The sequence below is a fragment of the Oryctolagus cuniculus genome, chromosome 8 (genome assembly GCF_964237555.1).
Source record: "Oryctolagus cuniculus chromosome 8, mOryCun1.1, whole genome shotgun sequence".
In the NCBI taxonomy this organism is placed as follows: domain Eukaryota; kingdom Metazoa; phylum Chordata; class Mammalia; order Lagomorpha; family Leporidae; genus Oryctolagus; species Oryctolagus cuniculus.
In genome coordinates, this window is record NC_091439.1 from 73,805,066 (window position 1) to 73,825,449 (window position 20,384).

Sequence of the window (20,384 nt, forward strand, 5' to 3'; positions counted from 1 at the left end):
TTCTAGGCTATTAGCAGGGAGCTGGATAGGAAGTGAAGCAGCTGGGACTTGAATTGGCACCCGTGTGGGCCACGGGCATTACAGGTGGTGGATTCACCCACTACTCTACAATGCCGGTCCCTATTTCTTTGACTTGACTGACTTGACATTCTGAAAATCAAATTCTAGTTAGCAGATGGTACATGACATCATACCACAAACTAAGGAAACGCTTTTATTAGCAATTGCTATTGGCTGATATGAAATACCTACTGAAGTTAAGGTGCTGATGAGCCCCAAGGCTGCTGAAACAATGAGGTTGGCATCAGGAAGATATTAACTCTGTGATTGACATCTTCTTATAATTGTGGTAGGTTAAACTGAGATAAATTACACTTTATGTTTCAACCATCAAATCAATACATGAGAAAAATCAGAGTTTCTACTATTAATTGAACATAATTTCTTAATTTGTTGATGAAAACATTTTAACATTTACAAATAAGTTGATGGCAGTCTTCCCTTTCTGGTACACTAAGAATACCACCATAAGGTGGAGTTTCAAGGTCCTCAGTTTTCTTTTCAATGCTGTGCAAACATCATGGCTCCAAATAGAAGCTTTATACCCACCAAATACAATCTCACCATTCCACCCACATCCAAATCCTTAGTAGCATCTACTCTACTTTCAGTCCTTATTAATTTTACTTAACAAATTTTTATAAATGGAACCACACAATATTTGACTTTTTGTAGTTGGCTTATTTCACTTAGCACAATGCTTTCAATATATATTCATATTGTAGCATGTTTTAGAATTTCATTTCTGTTTACTGATAACTAATATTCCATTGAATATATATTATATATGCTGTGAGAATATTTTTAAAATTTTGTGGAAAATGAAATTAAAGATTTTTATTTTGATGCAAAAAATTTTGAAATCCATCCATGCAATGGATATTAAAACGGTTCATGGAAATTGTATATAAAGAAAATACTACATGCATTTCAGAATATTTTGCATCAAGGTAAGAACCATTTTTCCAAAAATCTTTTTTCTTTAATTTCATTTATTTTTTTGAAGGCAGAGTTGCAGAGAAAGAGAGAGAGAAGGGAGGGTAGAAATATCTTCAATCTGAGAGAGAGGGAGAAATATCTTCAATCTGTTGTTTCATTCCCCAAATGCCCACAACTGCAGAGGATGGCCCAGACCAAAGCTAGGAATCTGGAACTCCATCCATGTCTCCTACCTGAAGGTCAGGGACCCAAGTATTTGGGTCATCAAGCCTTGCCTTGCCAGATGCATTAGCAGGAAGATTAATGGGAAGTGGAGCAATTGGGACTCCATCTGTCACTTTGATATGGGACATCTCAAATGGGACATCCCAGGTGTCAGCTTAACCTCCTGCACCACAATGCCTGCCTCATTAACTTTCCTTTTTGCTTTTTAAAAAAAGTTTTATTTATTCATTTGAAATGCAAAGTTACAGAGAGGCAGAGACAAAGAGAGAGAGAGAGAGAGAGAGAGAGAGAGAGGCAGAGAGAAAGTGAGGTTCTCCATCTTCTAATTCACTCTCCAAATTGCTGTGATGGCCAGAGCTGAGCTGATCTAAAGCCAGGTGCCGGGAGTTTTATCCAGGTCTCCTACATGGGTGCAAGAGCCAAGGACTTGGGCCATCTTCTACTGCTTTCCCAGGCACATAGCAGGGAACTAGATCAGAAATGGAGCAGCCAGGATTCAAACCGGTGTTCATGTGGGATGCTGGCACTGAAGGCTTTACCCACTATGCCACTGCACCACCCCCACCCCATTCAATAACTTTCAAAATTTCTCTTGTGTGCATGTTTGGTCTGTTTGCTTTTCAGTGTTATTTAACAACTAGACTTCCAGTTTTAAATTTTGTCTAGATATTCTGTTACCAAAATTGGAGTCATTAAGTCTCCCAATATTGTTATAGAATCATCTATTTCTCTTTTCAATTCAATATTGGTTTCATACATTTCAGAACATTATACTTTGCCACATGTTTATAATTATAATGTCTTTCTGACAAACTGCCATTTTTATCAATATGTAATTTAACACTGTCTCTTGTGGCACTTTTTCACTAAAAGTTTATTTTGTTTTATGTTAGTATAGTCATTCAAGGTCTCTTTCTTTTTTCAGTTGCTGTTTTCAGGAAACAACATTTTGAATTGTTTAATCTTAAACCTAATTGTGTTTTTGAATTTCAAGTGAGTTTCTTGCAGGCAGCATTTAGTCAATTCATGTTTTGTTTTGTTTGTATCATTCTACCCATCTGCCATTTGATTGGGAAATTTAATCCACTTATATTTGTAGTAAGTACTGATATAGAAATGTCATGTCTGCCACATTGCTCTTTGTTTTGTTTATATCATACATTTCTTGTTCACCTTTTCCTTCATTATTGTCTAAGGTGATTTTTATTGTAGTGAATAATTTTGATTCCCTTTAATATTTTTTTGTGTTCATTTATAGATAGCTTCTTTGAGTGTACCATAGTTATTGCATTTAACATCATAAATGTATACCAATCGCATTTGATTCAAGAGCAATTTAATTTTAATTGCATACAGAATTTTTTTAGGGGTTTCACTTACTTTGTGTTATTGTCACAAATGATTTCTTCACATTCTGTGCTCAGTAACATAAAGCTATAATTGTTTTATATGTTCTTGTCTTTTAAATGGTGCTGGAAATACAGCAGCTAAAGACCAGAAATGCAACAATGTCTACTTTTATATATTTATATGTTTACCTGACAACTTCTGTTTCTTCATTCAGCTTTGATTTATTGTCTGATGTACTTTTATTTCAACAGAAAAGTTTCCCTGAAATTTAAAAAAACTGACTCAGAATTTGTTTATCTTTGAATGTCTTATTTTCCCTCATTGTTGAAAAATAGTTTTGCCAGATTTAGAGTTCTTAGCTGACTTTTTCGGTTCTTATAGCACTTTAAACAAGTAATCCACTACCTTCTAGACTCCATGATTTCTCATGAAGAATCAGCTGTCAATCTTATTACAGATCCATTGAGTTCATGGCAAGTTTCTTTCTTGCTCTTTTTTAGATTCTCAGTCTTTCAACGTGTTAATTATAATGTTTCTTTTTGTAGAGAAAATATTTTCTGCAAAAGCACTCTCAGTGAGGACATATCCTCCTGGATGCAGGGTGTGGCTGCCGGAGTTGATTAAGGTGAATAGATGACTTACTATCAAAAAGAACATTGGCTCCCATGAGGACATGCAGCTGCTTTCCCAGACTTTCTAATCTAGTAAACTGAGTCGCAAGGTGCCCCACCAATGCCTTGAAAATCATGTTCTGAAGATTATCAGTAATCTTACTTACAAGAAATTACTTACAAGTAATCTTGGAGTTAGATAACCAAGTGCATGTGCTGCACAAATGGCTGATGTTATCCTTGTCAATAAAAGAGGCACGCTGGGAACTTGCCAGTGGTGCTCTTCAGAGGAGGAGTTCCCATGTCCTGTCTCTCTTTTCACTTGCATACACCCCAACAGTTTTGAAATATGACTTTTTAAATTTTATTGGAGTAACGTGAGCCTCTTCAGAAGTATAGATTTATGTCTCTTACAAATTGGTAACACTTAAGTCATATTTCTTCAATATTCTTTCTAGCCATTTATCTCTTCTTCTGTAAGTATGTTGTCCACATATTACAACAATACAGTTAATTCAGTGCCAAAACTAAGTAGCTTAAAACAAGAATCATTTATTTTTGCACAGAAGTTGTTATATCTGATTATTAAGCTTCTAATTATTTATTCTGTTCTCAGTTCAATTTTAGGCTTCACTGTCCAGGTCAGCTCTGTCATCTGTGTGCCCCCTCATTTTCCTGGGACCAAAGCACTTGACAAAAGTATGTCCTTTCTGTTGTCACAAAAAAGGTGCAAGAATATATGTGTGTGGAAATATATAGTGCCCAGTGACAAAGCTATGACATTTGTCCCTTTCAGTTGCCTTCTACTTGAAGTCACATGACCAAATCTAAGGCAAAAAGTAAGGAAACCTACTCTCCTGCCTTAGTGAAAGGAACCAACACAATAATATGCAAGATATGTGGACTTGTAAAGGAGTGGAGAATTAGAATTCAGGATGACAATGCAATCTGCTATACTGAATTGCAAAATAGGAAAATATAGCCCTGTAACATTATAACCCCTTTAAATATGATGCTGGAAAAGAGTGTGGAAGGAAGTTTTTAAGAACAGAGCTTTAAGAACATTCAATTATTCTCTTACTGGGAAGAGAAATGGCTAGAAATAAGATCTTCCTTGATGTGTGAGCCTAAGTACATAGTTGTGCTTTATAGACATGGAAAGAACATGATTGAAGTGCTGTTGATGAGGAAAAACTGTTTTGAAAATGTCCTGAGGGTGGGAATCTGTGTCCTATGTGAATGCTCTCAGTAAAAGAGCCCAATAACTGAATGAGAAGATGTGTGTGGAAACCAGTTCCCTTTCCTCTCCACCTTCCCAGGCCACCTGAATAAGATCTAACAAAAAGAGGACATAATGGCCGTGGTGGGCATTTGTATAGGAACTTGATAGGATAGGATCTTCCCTTCATCAAAGTAAATCATACTATCAAAACTGGCTGCTCAATCTGCCACCAGTGGCTCTGGCAAGTATTAGGCCTCATGCAGCACCACGGCATGGGGGATTAAATACCTACCTGATGCTATTAAGAAAACAAAGAGAAAAAGAAGTTAGCATGTTTGTGGACAGATTTATCCAGATTGTCACCATGAAATAAGGTTTCTTCTTCACAAAGAGGACAAGAAAGAGGAACCTGATTTTTTAAATATAGTTATATGAAAGGCAGAGTGGCAAGCAGAGTGATGGATGCAGAGGGAGAGACTGAGAGGGGCAGGGCAAAATAGAGAGAAGGGGGGAAGGAGGAGGTGGAGGAGGAGGAGGAGAAACCTTCCATCAGCTGGTTCATTCCCCAAATGACCATCTTGGCTGGGGCTAGTCTAGGCTGAAGCCAGGAGCTTATAACTCCATCTAGGTGTCCCACAAGGTTGGCACTGTAAAGCCAGATACAGGAACTCCAATGATTATGCACAGGGTGAAAACCTATGAAGACAGCATAAAATAATACAATAATAATAATAATAATTCATAAAGAATTTAGAAATACTAAAAATGAAATCTAGGCCATCCTATCAGATAACCCCCAGTTCAGTTAAGATCCTGAGTGGGGGCCCACACTGTGGCATAGTGAGTAAAACTGCTGCCTATAGCACAAGCATCCAATATGGGCTACAGTGTGAGTCTCTGCTGCTTTATTTCTAATCCAGCTCCTTGTTAATGTCCCTGGGAAAAGCAGTGAGAGATGGTGCAAGTGCTTAGGCCCCTGCAACCAGGTGAGAGACCATGAAGCAGCTCCTGGCTCCTGGTTTTGGATCAGGCCAGATCTAGCCATTACTACTATTTCAAGAACGAATCAGTGGATGGAAGATACCCCTCTCCCTCTCCCTCTTCCTCTCTCTCTCTCCCTTTCTCTCTCTCTCTCTCTGTCTTCACCTTGCCATTCAGATAAATAAATCTTTTTTTTTTTAAATCCCAGAGAGAGAAGCGGGATACATAGCAGACTCATAGACTAGCAGATGTCCTAAATAGCACTCTGGCCTCAGAACAGCCCTTAAGGCATTCGGATCTGGCTGAAGAGCCCATGAGAGTATTTCAGGCATGGAAAGCCAAGACACTCTGTCAAAAAAAAAAGGACTTAAATGAAAGATCTCTGCGAGTGAGATCCCAGTGGAAAGAATGGGGCCATCAAAGAAGGAGGTACCTTTCTCTGAAGGGAAGAGAGAACTTCCACTTTGACTATGACCCTGTTGGAATAAGATCGAAGTCAGCAAACTCAAAAGGCTTCCATAGCCTTGGCAACTCAGGACTAGAGCCTACGGAGATTACTGATGCCATAAACAAGAGTGTCAAATTGTTAAGTCAACAACAGGAGTCACTGTGTACTTACTTCTCATGTGGGATCTGTCCTTAATGTGTTGTCCAATGTGAAGTAATGCTATAACCAGTACTGAAACAGTATTTTATACTTTGTGTTTCTGTGTGGGTGCAAACTGATGAAATCTTTACTTAATGTATGCTAAACTGATCTTCTGTATATAAAGAGAATTTAAAATGAATTTTGATGTGAATGGAATGGGAGTGGGAGCGTGAGATGGGAGGGGTGCAAGTGGTAGGGAAACTGGGTGGGGAGCCATTGTAATCCATAAACTGTACTTTGGAAATTTATATTTACTAAATAAAAAAAAATGAGAAAAAAATCACAGAGAGAAAAATTGTATTGATTCTATGTAAAAAAAAGGTTATAAATACAAACTATGGTTTCATACATGTGGGAACAAAGGCTTTATGAGCTACCCATATTTTTGTCATTTTGTTGGTTATATATTTATATATTTTATTAGATTTTCTGTTAATTCTATCTCTTCTTTTATTTCTTAGGTTATAGATATCAAGGACATATTATGATTATACATTACACAGAAATGTAAGTGTGATGGATGAAAGAGAAAGGGTGAGAATGTACAAGGAAATGTGTGTATTAGGTTAGCTGGGAGCAGAATGTTTTTGTTGTAGTTTTGCTCAACAAGATGATGGGTAAGTGTGTTGAATGGCTGTTGAATGCGGCAAAAACAGAACTTGGCTCACTCACCATCCATCACTATACTGTCTCTGGAGTAGATAGCAGGAAGGCAAAAATAAATAAGCTTAATTTCTTTGGATCTTGAGTTTTGAAAAGAATTTCATTTATAAAAGTCAGATATACAGATGCTAAACTTGCGTCAGGTTAAAAGGAAGACAGGAATATAGGTTATGCAGTTTCCTGGCACAGATCATGGTAATGGTGAAAGGGTCTAAGGCTAGCAGAATTTATTCATCAATTTCTATGTGATGTGACAACTTTACTGACTTTGGCAGAAGCACAATAGATCAAAGTGTTGAAAACTGTATTTGAGGGGCCAGCGCAATGGCTCACTTGGTTAATCCTCCGCCTGCAGCACCGGCATCCCATATGGCTTCAGGTTCTAGTCCCGGCTGCTCCACTTCCAGGCCAGCTCTCTGCTGTGGCACGGGAAGGCAGTGGAGGATGGCCCAAGTGCTTGGGCCCTGCACCCGCATGGGAGACCAGGAGAAGCACTTGGCTCCTGGCCGTAGCGGTCATTTGGGTGAGCCAACGGAGGAAAGACCTTTCTCTCTGTCTCTCTCTCTCACTGTCTATAACTCTACCTGTCAAATAAATTTTAAAAAAAATTAAAAAAAAAGAAAACTGTACTTGAAACTAACCTAAATACTGGCCTCCTGCTGTTCCAAAACTTATGTAAGCACCTTAACTTCCTAAGCATTTTCATCTGAGGTAAGCAGACTGCAGTGCATTCTGCTGTTTGTAATTTAACACTTTGTGATACTGGCAATCAATGAAAACTTAATTATTTTGATCAAAACAGTGGGATTGAAGTCTAACAAGGATAATCTTCTAACTAAAAAGAACACTTTTTTTAGGATTTCCTTTTTTAAAAAATTTATTTAAAAGGAACAAATTTCATTGTAAGAGCTTTGTCTACCACTTAATATCATGGATATTTTCTGATAAATGTATCATTAGACGACTTTGTCATTGTGGAAACACCATAGAGTGTACTTGCACAATAGTAGATGGCATAGCGGACTATACCTAGGCTTTATGTTATAGACCTCGCCCCCAGTCTACAAACCTGTATAGCAAGCTATAGTATTATATTGATTACTGTAGGTAACTATAATCAAATGGTAAATATTTAAGAATTAAGTATTGAAAAGTAGACATATGGTATAAAAGAAAAATACTGGTACAGCTGTATGGCACTTACTGTGAATGGAGTTTGCAGGACTGTAAGCTGCTATGCAGGGGTCACTGAGTGAGTGAATAAGTGCATGTGAAGGCCTTGAGCAATACTGTCCTCTTCTGTGGACTTTATAAACACTGCGATCCTGGGATACATTGCATTTACAGGAAATATTTCTTTCTTCATAATAAGTTAACTTTAGTTTACTCAAACTTGTCTAGTTAATAATTTTTTTTGTAAAGTAATATATGTTTATTCAATCAAAAATTTACTTAATTTTTTTAATTTTTTATAATTTTTATTTTTAATTTTTAAAATTTTTAAGGTGAACAAATTTTGTGTATCTCATATATACACATTTAGGAGCATAGCAAGCATCTTTTTTCTTTTTTTTACTTTTTTTTTTTTGACAGGCAGAGTGGACAGTGAGAGAGAGAGACAGAGAGAAAGGTCTTCCTTTGCCATCGGTTCACCCTCCAATGGCCGCCGTGGCCGGCGCACCGCACTGATCCGATGGCAGGAGCCAGGTGCTTCTCCTGGTCTCCCATGGGGTGCAGGGCCATCCTCCACTGCACTCCCGGGCCACAGCAGAGAACTGGCCTGGAAGAGGGGCAACCGGGACAGAATCCGGCACCCCAACCGGGACTAGAATCCGGTGTGCCGGCGCCGCAAGGCGGAGGATTAGCCTACTGAGCTGCGGCGCTGGCCAACTTTTTGACTTTTCCACAATAACACAGCTTAAAACACAAATTGTACAGCTGTACAATAAAATTTTTTCTTTGTATCCTTATTCTATAAACCCTTCATTCTTATTTTGTTTTTATTTTTCAAATATTTTTTAAAGATTTATTTATTTATTTATTTGAAAGGCAGAGTTACAGAGAGATAGAGGCAGAGACAGAGAGAGAAAGTCTTCCATCCACTGGTTCACTCCCCAGATGGCGACAATGGCCAGAGCTGTGGCAATGCAAAGCCAGGAACCAGGAGCTTCTTCTGTGTTTCCTATGCAGGTGCAGGGGCCCAAGGACTTGGGCCACCTTCTACTGCTTTCCCAGGCCATTGCAGAGAGCTGGATCAGAAGTGGAGCAGCCAGGACCTGAACTGGCTCACATATGGGCTGCAGGCAGTGACTTTACCCACTACACCACAGTGATGCCACCTCGAATATTTTTTTAAAAACATACAAACACATACATTTATCTAGATGTCTACAGGGTCAGTTTCATCAATATCACAGTCTTCTACCTCCACATCTGTCTCACTGGAACACCTTGGGGGCAATAATATGCATTAAGCTCTCTGTCTTCTCCTGGACATCTCCTGAAGGACTTATCTGAGCCTATTCTTAGTGAAGCGTCACTCTTTTTGGAAGTGTAATTGGCTAGCATATTTTAAAATTAATATTTTGGGCTCTTGTCTCAAGCTTAGAGAAGCATTCTAAGCTTAGGCATAAATGAAATGGGCAACAAGGTAAAGCTCAGAATTTATCTGGGGAACTAAGAGAAAGACAAAGGGACATAAGAGCTTTATTAAGGGAAAGGGGGTTGAAATATAAACTAGGAACTCCATACCAGGCTCTCAGAGGGCAGACTGGGGCTATGTGAAGGACTCTATAGGTCAGAAGTGTGGGAGTAGCTGCGTGGGCAGTAGTGGCAGCCAAAACAGGTGGTGTGTGCGGGATAACGGGGGTAGACCCAAGGCACTCCATACCTCTTATTAACTTCCAAAGGGGAGTGGTTACATAGTCTGATTAACAGGTGGGGGGATACAGATGAGATCATGTCTTTAGCTTTTGAATCTAATCAATCTATTCCTAACTTCCTGATTAGGTTCCATATCAGAAGTACCTAGGTGATGGCTTGCTTTGTTGGTTTCTCTTTTTTCATCATAGACAAGCATGTAAACATATGATTCACCAGAGATATTTCTCTCTATGAAGGAAAATACTTAGGGGTTGGAGTCCATGCTTTCTGACTAAGGCGCTTATTGAGTTCTACAAAAGTTTGTACTAAATCTTTCACTGTGAAATTTCTTGAGTGTGTTTCTTCTTTTTCTTCTCCTGCAGTTGTCATTTGTCTTGCCTATTCTACAGTAGTCAATTATTCAAGAACCAATTCTAGGGGCAGGCACTGTGGCATATAGTGCCTACGGTGCTGGCATCCCAGATAGCTGCTGGTTGAGTCCCAGCTGCTCCACTTCCAACCAACTCTCTGCCAGTGGCCTGGGAAAACAGCAGAAAATGGCCCAAGTGCTTGGATTTCCAAATCCACATGGGAGACCCTGGTCCTGACTTCAGATCAGCCCAGTTCCAGCCATTGCAGCCATGTGGAGAGTGAACCAGCAGATGGAGGACCTTTCTCTCTGTCTCTCTCACTCTGTCTGTAACTCTGCCTCCAACATAAATGAATAAATCTTAAAAAAAAAAAAAGAGCCACTTCTAGGATGTCACCCTCATCCACACCTATGCTGAAATTTTTTGCCATTTCAACCACTGCCTTTTTGATTTTAGCAGCCCCCCCCCCCCCATTCTTGCAAAATCCTTTGTAGTGATAGTAAACCTTTTCAGGCCGGTGCCGCAGCTCACTAGGCTAATCCTACACCTTGCGGCGCCGGCACACCGGATTCTAGTCCCAGTCGGGATGCCGGATTCTGTCTCGGTTGCCCCTCTTCCAGGCCAGCTCTCTGCTGTGGCCAGGGAGTGCAGTGGAGGATGGCCCAAGTGCTTGGGCCCTGCACCCCATGGGAGACCAGGAGAAGTACCTGGCTCCTGCCATCGGATCAGCGCGGTGTGCCGGCTGCAGCGCGTTGACCGTGGCAGCAATTGGAGGGTGAACCAACAGCAAAGGAAGACCTTTCTCTCTGTCTCTCTCTCTCACTGTCCACTCTGCCTGTCAAAAATAAATAAATAAATAAAAATAAAAAAATAAAAAAAAATAAGAAAACCTTTTCAATGTCTTCTTCCAGATTCCATTCACAGACTCCACGGTGACCTAACTCCATGTCCAGCAAGGCTCTTGATACAGTCATAGAAGTCCTAATCTTGATAGTGTTGCACCAGTGTCTTTAGTTGCTGTGATAACTTGGGAGAAGTTCCTCCTCCGATACTGAGTCGTAAAAAGTACTCATGGTTCCTTAGATCCTAAGTTGGATCAAAGAGGATGTGCTTGGAGGGACAAGAAGGACAAGGTACAAGATTTTTTTACTTTTTCTTTTTTTTTTGACAGGCAGAGTTAGACAGTGAGAGAGAGAGAGAGAGACAGAGAGAAAGGTCTTCCTCCTATTGGTTCACCCCCCAAATGGCTGCTACGGCCGGCGCACTGCGCCAATCTGAAGCCAGGAGCCAGGTGCTTCCTCCTAGTCTCCGATGCGGGTGAAGGGCCCAAGCACTTGGGCCACCCTCCACTGCCTTCCCAGGGCCACAGCAGAGAGCTGGCCTGGAAGAGGGGCAACCGGGACAGAACCCGGCACCCCATCCGGGACTAGAACCCCGGGGTGCCAGCACCACAGGCGGAGGATTAGCCTAGTGAGCCTCAGTGCTGGCCAAGATTTTTTTCTTGATTTAATGGGAAGAGAAAACCAACAGAGAGACCTGCTACTTTCAGGCAACATAAAAAGCCATTTTTATGCTTATGAGCCATGTAAAATGAATTAACATGAAACTAAATCAAACACATGGAAAAACCTGTTAAAATGAAATGAACACTATGAGAAACAGTGACTTGATCAGCCCTCACCCTGACTGTTGATGAACAGCTTAATATGTTATCCCTCTTAGTATTTTTTTTGTTTGTTTGTTCTACTTAATACTTTTGGTTGAATACTGTAATCAATACACAATTCTTCTTAGGTGCTGAAACTTAACTGAAAAGTGATTGCTGTTAAATATAAGAGTGGGAATAAGAGAGGGAAGAGATGTGCAATTCGGGCCATGCTCAAGCTGACTTACCTCAAACAGTAGAGTTAGAAACATACTAGGGGATTCCAATTCCATCCCATCGAGGTGGCATGTACCAATGCCATCTCACTAGTCCCAGTGATCAATTTCTGGTCACAATTGATCAGAATGATAGGACTAAGAACCAAAGGGATCACATAAACAAGAATAGTGTCTGCAAATACTAGCTGATAGAATCAAAAAGGGAGAGAATGATCCAACATGGGAAGTGAGATACACAGCAGACCCATAGAATGGCAAATGTCCTAAACAGCACTCTGGCCTCAGAATCAGCCCTTAAGGCATGCGGATCTGGCTGAAAAGCCCATGAGAGTATTTCAGGCATGGAAAGCCAAGACACTCTGGGGGGAAAAAAAAAAACCTAAATGAAAGATCTCCACGAGTGAGATCCCAGTGGAAAGAATGGGTCATCAAAGAAGGAGGTACCTTTCTCTGAAGAGAGGAGAGAACTTCCAGTTTGACTATGGCCTTGTCTAAAAATGATCAGAGTCAGTGATCTCAGGGGGCTTCCATAGCCTTGACAACTCATGACAAGAGCCTAGGGTGATTACTGATGCCATAAACAAGAGTGTCAATTTGTTAAGTCAACAACAGGAGTCACTGTGCACTCGCTCCTCATGTAGGTTCTTTGTCCTTAGTGTGCTGTACATTGAGATCTAATGCTATAACTAGTACTCAAACAGTATTTTTCACTTTCTGTTTCTGTGTGGGAGCAAACTGTTGAAATCTTTACTTAATGTATGCTAAACTGATCTTCTGTATATAAAGAGAATCGAAAATGAATCTTGATATGAATGGAAGGGGAGAGGGAGTGGATAAGGGGAGGGTTGCGGATGGAGGGACATTATGGGGAGGAAGCCATTGTAATCAATATTCTGTACTTTGGAAATTTATATTCATTAAATAAAAGTTAAAAAAATATATATTTGATTAAGTTAAAAAAAGATATATGGTGAACAGATATATGAGATTGCTAACAGTGTAGCACAACATACATTTTATAATAAACTTTTCCAAAAGTATGTGCAGTACATTCTAGAATAATGATTAGAAATACTGTAGAGTGACTGCATAAACCAGTAACATAGTCAGAACACATACATTTGAACAGTGCTTTGTACGACAATGTTATGATGGCTTTCACATGATTCATGGATAGACACTTTACTGCTCCATTGCCCGGCATCATAACGAAGGTCCATCATTCACAAAATTGCCATGTGGCACAAAACTTTACTTAAAAAAGACAACAAAGTTTCATATGTAAAGATGGTTATGATGTGAGCAACAATCTGGTAAGATGACAAAAAACTGTGCCCAAATGAGCATAGGAAATTTCTTTCAGGTTATGATTTAATGTATTAGCAGTTGGAAAAAATAATTTTTCTTAATCCTTCATGCTTTCACAATGTCTTCATGTTTGGGATAAACATTCTATTACAGCTATGTTATTGATCCTGATGTTGATTTCTTTCCATTCCTAGTAGGTAAATAAAGATAAAATATATTACAATATCTCTTTTTCTCACCAGTTATAAGCACAAAATAGAAATAACAACATTATAAAAATTTTTAAATAAAGCACACAATAGACCCCAATCTTAAATTTCACTCTGAAAATACAAGAGAGGACACTTGCAAAACACATTTCCATTTGTTAACAAGGTCATTTATATATATGATAATGTACTATAGAAATGAGCCCAGAACATGTAGTTTTAATATGTTTAGATTTTTAGCTGTCACTTTTACAGATGTCACCATAAATTAGACAATGAACCAGAAAGGCTTATTTGATGAATCAATATACATGCTAATTATCTCAAAAGCAGTATTACCAATGACATTATATAACATTAAATGTACACATATCAGCATTACAGAAAAGACCAAATAAAATAATCAAAAGCGAAAAGGGTAAGTCTGATTAGTCCTTTTTACTTCTTATCATCTTCACTGAAAATTTATTAGGTGCTCCAATTCTTCCACAAGCACTGTGTGAGAAATAAATAAGACTGGTTCTGACCTGCAGGTTTGCTGAAATGAAAAAAGCAACAATCAAGTACTCTGAGATTTACTGTTAGGAAGATAAACTGGTTACCAGAGGTTACGGAGCGTAGGGCAGAAAGGATGAAGAAAGTCTGCCCAATGAGTACTAAGTTACAGTTAGATAGGAGAAATAAATTTCAGTGTTCTATTACACAGTAGTATAACCATAGATAACAATAATGTGCTGTGTATTTCAAAAACAACTGGAAGAAAGGATATTGAATGTTTTTCAATTCAAAGAAGTGAAAATGTTTGAGGTGATGTTTATTTACTCTGATTTCAACCTTATACAGTATATACATGTATTAAAATACCACAAAGTACCACATACATATGAACAATTGTTATGTATAAAAATGTTGAAAAAAGAAAATTGATAAATAAATAAATATTACTATAAAAATATAAAATTATGACCACATTTATCAAACTACTCTCATTCAAATGTAAGGGTTACTCACAATAAAGCATTCAAACTGACTTTATAATGCAATTTACGCTTAGGTGCTCAGAAATGCACACACTAGTATATATTTTTATGATAAGCCATGTCATTAGAATCAATCCTATTCTATAACCCAAAAACTTAAATAGGAACTGAATATGGGAATTACATATATAACTTACAGAAAGACTATGACTGAAAATATGAAATATGATAGTAAAATATGAAAGCACAGGAAACAAAGGTGAAACTAAACAAATAGGATTATATCAAACTCAGAATCTTCTGCACAGCAAAGGAAATGATCAGTGAAGTAAAAAGGCACACAACAGAATGGGAAAATATTTGCAAGCTACCTATCTGACAAAGGGTTAATATCCCAAATATATCAGCAACTTAAAAAAACTCAACAACCAAAAGACAACCAGTTCACTTAAGAAATGGTCGAAGGACCTCAGCATACAGGTCTCAAAAAAAGAAAAATGGCCGAAGGGCCAGCAAATATATGAAAACATGCTCACTATCACTGGCCATCAGGGAAATGTAAATCTGAGATATCACTTCATCTTGTCAGAATGGATATTATCAAAAAGACAGAGTAACAAATGCTGAAAAAATGTGGAGAAAGGGGAACACTTAGACACTGTTCGTGGGAATGTGATTTAGTGCACCTACTCTGGAAAACAGTATGGAGATTTCTTTAAAAAGCTAGAAGTAGCTTTGCCTTATGATCCAGCAATTCCATTACTGGGTATAAACCCAAAAGACATCAGCACGTATGAAAGAGATACCTGTACAACCAAGTTGCTAGCAGCACTGTTCAGAATAGCCAAAATGTGGAATCACCCAAAGTTCCATCATCAGGTGAATGAATAAAGAAAATGAAATATTTGTAACTATAAGAAAGAATGAAATTCTAACATTCAAGGTAAAATGAATACAACTGGAGGACCTCACGTTGAGTGAAATAAGCCAGTCACAGAAAGGCAAAAATCACATGTTCTTCCTTATATGTGGATGATAAAATTAGAATGAAATTAAATAGCAAAAAATAAAAAGATGAAGAAATGCATGTATGTATCAGAATTACTGCAAATCTAGTGTTCTCAAATTTTGTTTTATATCTTTCTCAAATCAATGGTTAATACTGTCATACTAGTATAGCTTTAATGATCTATGTTTTTTTTTTTTGAATTGTATTGTATATGGGTGAAAAGAACACCTTTCCATTTGATTATTGTTTATAGCCCTTCCTATATTCCCACTGAACAAGGGTCTTTTTACTCTTTCTTATTGAACTCTTCATTTGGTGGAGCATTAAGTCTTTGACTATAATTTAAAAATATGTTATCTCAAAAATTAGTAAAGAAGGAAGGGGAGAGGGAGGAAGGGAGAGGAAAGTATTGTTATCCTAGGAATTATAGCTGTGAACTGCATTGAATTTGTATTGATAGACATTAACATGAAATTGTAAAGTACCCAGGGCCAGCACTGTGGCACTGCAGGTAAAGCCGCTGCCTGCAGTGCTGGCATCCCATCTGGGCAGCAGTTTTTGTCCGGGCTGCTCCACTTTGGATCCATCTCTGCTATGGCCTGGGAAAGCAATAAAACATGGCCAAAGTCCTGGGACCCCTGCACCCACACGGGAGACCCAGAAGAAGCTCCTGGCCCTGGTTTCAGATTGGCCCAGCTCTGGCCATTGTGGTCATTTGCAAAGTGAAGCAGTGGATGGAATATCTGTCTCTTTCTCTCTCTCTCTCTCTTTCTGTATAACTACCTTTCAAATAAATGAATAAATCTTAAAAAAAGAAAACATAAAGTAACCAATGGTAAAAATAAAAAAAAGGAAAAATTAAATTAAAAACATTTCAAAGCTGATCACAGTTCCTTAGGAATTCTCACTCATTCATAGTATTCAATATGCCATAAATAAAATGAACAATGTTGCTTTGTACAAGCGAAACAGAACAAAAAACTGATAGCACTGGCAATCCTCCGATGTGAATTTTTACATTTAAAACCAAGCCCTCAACTAGCACAACAATTGATTTTTGAAAACATTCTTCCTGAGAAAAGAGAAAGGTAATATCCATCTCTAAATGTATTTATGAGTCTAAACTTATCTTGATCTCAAATTCAAAAAGGGCTCTAACAGCAACAATTTATCTTTGTCACAAACAAAGATGCAAAAATACTAAGAAGATGTTTCCAAACCAAATCCAACATATAATCATTTTATTAACTGCTAAATAAGAATCTAATCAAATTCAACAATAATCATCATCAAAACTTAGAACAAGAATGGAAGAAAACCTCCCCAAACTAATGAAAGATATCTACAAAACTTCTGCAGGAGATAACATATTCAATCCAATACCCAAAAAAGGTAAGTATGTTTGTTAACACTATGCTTGTTTAGCATACTCTTGAAAGTACTGACCAGGCCATAAGAAGCACTAACAACAACAGCGATCTATATGCATATTTACACACATATGTGTGAAAGAAAAACATATACACATGAAATAAAAAAGAAGAAACATAGCTGTTATTACTTGGACATCACAGTTATCTAAATAAACAGCAACAGAACTATGTTTTGGTATAAAAATAAGTTCAGCAGTTTTTTTGGGTATACATTTTAAAATTGAATTTTAAAATTTCAATTGTGATCCTTCTGTGATTGTTAGTTTTGACTAGCACATGGGCTATCCAGATACATGATTCAGCATTATTTCTGGGTGTCACTTAAACTATCACACACTTATTTTGCTCACAAGATATAGATAGGCTAGAGAATTTTTACTTAATTTTGATAGTGCTTGTTTATGTCTGTTGACTGCTATTGGCTCTGCTAGGCTCTCATTGGTTTGGGATGGTCTTGGTTGAAATGACTGTGTTCTGCTTCAAGTGGTCTCATCCCCAAGGACTCACATCAGCCTGTATTCATGGTAGAGGAAGAGTTCTAGCTTTTGAGACCTATAATGGCAACCGGCACAATGTTATTTCCTCCATACTTTATTGGCTAATGTAAGTCACAAAGACAGATTCAAGGAGCAAGAAAATAGAATTCACCTTACAATGTGTGGGCAGTAAAGTGAAAATGTCTACAAAGGTGGATTCAGAGAAGGATGCAATCATTCTGCCAGGGATGCTATTGTGTCCTCTTCTCTACTAAATTTCTCGTAAATAAAGTTACTAAAAATTATATGAAAAATTGTTTTCAGAAGTAAGTCATCTTTTGTCTTTTCACTATTAGGTAGCTGTGTCATTTTGGCAACAATGACATACACTAATAATACATTCGAGGAAATATGAGTCAATCTTGCCCACTAGAAACCTTCATTGTATCATCACACATTTGCACTCAAAAATTCTTCCTGATTTTGTATAATTTAATAACAACCAGCCTATAACATTATGGAGAACATCTTAACAGAGTGTGACTAGTTAAAAAGTATCAAATTTATGCTTAGTGAACAATATGGAATATAAGTTAATCATTGTCTATATTTATACTTACAGTCTATATTTCTGCATAAAGATAAATATAGAATATAATGATTTATTTGTATGTAGTTTACATTATATATTATGTATTAGTATATATATAGTCTATATTTATGTTTAATGGACTGTATGCATGCAAATACTTATGTGTACAGGTGTATATTTATATGTAAGTATATGTGCTGAGATCAGGAGATATGATTCTTGACATTGCACACCAGCAACACTTGTGGCAGCTACAGTTTTGAAGGGAGCCGAGTAGGCTTGTGGATCCAGCCTGTGTTTATTGCGTGGATTACAGATCATGTTGATTGTCCCCTCTCCGGAGGAGCTTCAAGTACAGTGACCTGCAGAATTTAGCCCAGATCCTGGGCCTCCGGGCTCACCTGAAAGCAGACAAGTTAAGAGCCTTGAAAGCCCACCTGAAAGAGGAGGCCGGGAGAGAAAAAGAGCATCAGGCTGAAGGCCAAACCTCTGCTTCTTCCTGTATGGAGCCCAAGATAGAGATCTATGGCGAGGAACAAGCTGCCAGGGAGCTGGCCGGCCAGGTCACCAAAAGGAGGAGAAGGTGCAACACAGCCCACGGGAACCCTGCCCCCCAGCAGGAGCTTTCAGAGATAACAATAAGCAGCCCTCTGAATTCCAGAAGCAAGAAAAGCAAGAGACCAGATTCTCGGGACAACTGCAGAAGTTCCTTCTGGACCGCGTGAGTGCCGAGGAGGTGAGACTGCAGTTCCCCCAGGTGGAAGTGGAATGAATGGCAATAGAGACTCACTGGTACCTTCCCAAAGAAAGTCCGTCAACACAGATGGGTTTTCCAAACCTGGAAAAAATGAAACTGCAGTCACTATAAAATTTAAGAAGCTGTATGAGGCTCATTTTAAGGAAATGGAGTCCATTGATCAGTATGTTGAGAGAAAAGGGAAACATTTTAAAGAACCACAACCAGGAGGCCCACACTGTTGGTAGCAGGTAAAGCTGCCTCCTGCCATGCTGGCATCCCATAGAGGCACCAGTTCAAGTTCCAGCTGCTCCACTTCCAATCCAGCTCTCTGCTATGGCCTGGGAAAGCAGTGGAAGATGGCCCAAGTGCTTGGGCTCCTGCACGCATGTGGGAGACCCAGAAGAAGCTCCTGGCTCCTGGCTTTGGATAGGCCCAGCTGCAGTCATTGTGGTCAACTGGGGAGAGAACCAGCAGATGGAAGACCTCTCTCTCTCTCTCTCTCTCTCTCTGTCTCTCTCTCTGCCTCTCCTTCTCTCTGTGTGTAACTCTTTCAAATAAATAAGTAAATCTTTAAAAAAAACACAAGCAATTTAGTGAGCTTAAGAAGCAGCCCATTGATAAAGGAGGGGCGGCAACTCCAGTTCTTCTTCAAGGAAGACCCCCACTATGGCCTGCACCCTTGCCAGCCAACAGCCTGCCGGTCAGGGCACCTTGTGTCTGAAGGCTCGGCCAAGTGCTCCACTCTCTCAGCAACTAAAATAATGTCAGGTTTTCAGTAGCTACCAAAGATAATGAGCATAAGCATTCACTGACCAAGACTCCTGCCAGAATCCCCACGTGACCCTCTTTGGGAGTACCCCAAAGGGCCAGGCTGTGCTCGGGGCACTCAAGTTTAAGACCACCAAGGGAAATGTTGCTGTTACTCCATTCAAGTTGATGACTGTGGCAAAGCACACTCCAGTCTCCAATAAGAAACCTGTATTTGATCTCAAAGCAAGTTTGTCTCAAACTCTCAACTATGAGCCATACAAAGGAAAGCTGAAACCATGGGGGCAATCTAGAGAAAATAATTCTCTGCATGAACACAGAAACAGTTAACTTCCACAATAAAACTTAACAAACAATCACGTCTGCAAACTAGGGAAGAGCAACGGAACAAATATGAGCAAGAACGAAAGAGAAGAAAGTGAAGGCTTTGGGAGCTTGAAGGGGCCTCAGTGTGGCTAAAGATTAATCATTTTTCACATCCTGTAAATATTCCTTTGTTCTGAATTTGTTTCCTTTTGTAAATAATTTCATACTGTTTTTAAGCTTTAGTCAAAACATCTTTTTCTACTATTACTTGGTTCATAATCTCTGCATTGATCAAGAGTTCTTCATGTGCTGTACCCTAAAAAGACATCACCACCTTAAAGCTCAGAGATTTTGCAATAGTTTTGGCCCAAGTTCCTGTACAACTCATCCTTCTAATAAGCCCCATCCTTGAGATTCTTAGACTGTATTCATAATGTCAAGTTCCCTCTACTGGTTCTCATATTAACACATCTGCAGACCGCTTCGGGCTTTTACTCACAGGCAGCTAGTTGAAGCATATGCCCCAGGAGGGTCTGAACAAAACCAAGAGGAGGCTATGCTGGGAGGGAAAGGCCACCTCTTCATCCTGTAGTCTAGAGAACCTGGTGATCTTAATGAAACTGAGTTGACAGTTCGGTTATAGCATCAATATTTTATCTACATAAAAAGTACATTTAAGTTTATATTCATCTTTGTTCAAACCACTACATGTAATTGCCATCTGTCACTGTTTTACTCCAGCTTATT

The 20,384-nt window shown here is 38.8% G+C and overlaps 1 pseudogene; it reads left to right on the forward strand.

The window, feature by feature from the left end:
• The window catches only part of LOC100343232 (nucleolar and spindle-associated protein 1-like), a 77,279-nt pseudogene extending 57,482 nt beyond the window's left edge, over nt 1–19,797 (forward strand).
• The last annotated feature ends 587 nt before the right edge of the window (nt 19,798–20,384 follow it).